The sequence below is a fragment of the Trichechus manatus genome, unplaced genomic scaffold (genome assembly GCF_000243295.1).
Source record: "Trichechus manatus latirostris isolate Lorelei unplaced genomic scaffold, TriManLat1.0 scaffold00080, whole genome shotgun sequence".
NCBI classification, from domain to species: domain Eukaryota; kingdom Metazoa; phylum Chordata; class Mammalia; order Sirenia; family Trichechidae; genus Trichechus; species Trichechus manatus.
Genome location: NW_004444016.1, coordinates 5,710,150 through 5,712,147, shown reverse-complemented (window position 1 = coordinate 5,712,147; position 1,998 = coordinate 5,710,150). Strand labels below are relative to the sequence as shown.

The window sequence follows — 1,998 nt, the reverse complement described above, 5'->3', positions numbered from 1 at the left end:
TTTGCTCTTCAACACTTTATTGTTTTTGTGTGCAGTTGAGTTGATTCTGACTCATAGTGACCCTATAGGACAGCATAGAACTGCCCCACAGGGTTTCCAAGGAGCAGCTGGTGGATTAGAACTGCTGACCTTTTTGTTAGCAGCCCAACACTTAACCACTTCACCACCAGGGCTCCACTTTAGGGAGGTCTTTTGCAGCAGATTTGCCCAATGCAACACCTTTTTTTATTTCTTTTTTTTTAATATTGTGCTTTAGGTGAAAGTTTACAGCTCAAGTTAATTCATCATACAAAAAATTTATACACATATTGTTATATGACACTAGTTGCAAGCCCTATAATGTGACAGCACACTCCCCCTTTCCACCTTGGGTTTCCCGTGTCCATCCAACCAGCTTCTGTCCTTTTCTGCCTTCTCATCCTGCCTCTGTACAGGAGCCACCCATTTAGTCTCGTGTATCTGCTTGAACTAAGAAGCACACTCTTCACAAGTATTATGTTTTATAGTCCAGTCTAATCTTTGTCTGAAGAGTGGGCTTTGGGAATGGTTTAAAAATATGGAAAGCTTCACAAATTTGCATGTCATCCTTGTGCAGGGGCCATGCTAATCTTCTCTGTATTGTTCCAATTTTAGTATATGTGCTGCCGAAGCGAGCACACATCTTGATTTCTTGACTGCTGTTTCCATCGGCGTTGATTGTGGATCCAAGTAAAATGAAATCCTTGACAACTTCAATCTTGTCTCCCTTTATCATGATGTTGCTTATTGGTCAAGTTGTGAGGATTTTTGGGTTTTTTTTTATGTGGAGGTGTCATCCATATTGAAGGCTGTAGTCTTTGATCTTCATCAGTAGGTGCTTTAAGTCTTCACTTTCAGCAAACAAAGTTGTGTCACGTGCATATAGCAGGTTGTTAATGAGTCTTCCACCAACCCTGATACCCCGTTCTTCTTCATATAGTCCATCTTCTCGGATTATTTGCTCAGTATATAGACTAAATAAGTATGGTGAAAGTATACAACCCTGATGAACACCTTTCCTGATTTTGAACCATGCAGTATCCCCTTGTTCTGTTTGAACAACTGCCTCTTGGTCTATGTACAGGTTCCACATGAGTACAGTTAAGTGTTCTAGAATTCCCATTCTTTGCAATGTTATCCATAATTTTTTTTTATTGTGCTTTAGGTGAAAGTTTACAGAGCAAATTAGTTTCTTATTAAGCAGTTAATACACAAATTCTTTGTGACGTTGGTTGTCAACCCCGTGATGTGTCAACATTCTCCCCTTCTCCATCCTGGGTTCCCTGTTTCCATTCGTTCAGTTTTCTTGTCCCTTCCTACCTTCTAGTCTTTGCTTTTGGGCTGGTGTGCCCATTTAGTCTCATATACATGATTCAACTATGAAACACGTTCCTCATGTGTGTTATTGTTTACCCTATAGACCCGTCTAATCTTTGGCTGAAGGGTGAACCTCGGGATTGACTTCAGTACTGAGTTAAAAGGGTGTGATTGTTAAGGTTGTATGTCAACTTGGCTGGGACATGATTCTCAGTGGTTTGGCAGTTGTGATGTAGTTTGGCAGTCATATAATGATGTGATCACCTCCATGATGAGATTTGATATAATGTGATTACCTCTATGATGGGATCTGCTATGAGTAGCTGATCAGTTGAAAGGGAGTTTCCTTGGAAGGTGTGACCTGCATCCAATATAGGTGGACTTTCTGGTAAGGCTCGTGGGCTTTTGCTCACTCTGTACCCTGTAGCTGGCTTCTGTTCGTCTGACCTCTGGTTCTTGGGACTTGAGATGGCAGCTTACCTGCCGTCTTGCCTGCTGATCTTGGGATTCACCAGTCTTCGCAGCCTGTAAGCCAGAGCCCTGCTGTCTGACCTGCTGATCTTGGGTTCACCAGCCCCTGTGTTTACATGAATCAGGAGAAGCCTCCAGCCTGATCCACGGACTTGGGACTTTCCAGCCTCTACAACTGCGTGAGTCATTTCC

At 42.4% G+C, this 1,998-nt stretch overlaps 1 non-coding gene across 1 annotated transcript; it reads right to left on the bottom strand.

Annotated features, from left to right (window-relative positions):
• Window positions 1-550: 550 nt before the first annotated feature.
• Window positions 551-657, bottom strand: LOC111821384 (U6 spliceosomal RNA). The gene has a single exon (XR_002824817.1). It is a non-coding gene; the product is annotated as a U6 spliceosomal RNA (small nuclear RNA).
• Between the last annotated feature and the right edge of the window lie 1,341 nt (window positions 658-1,998).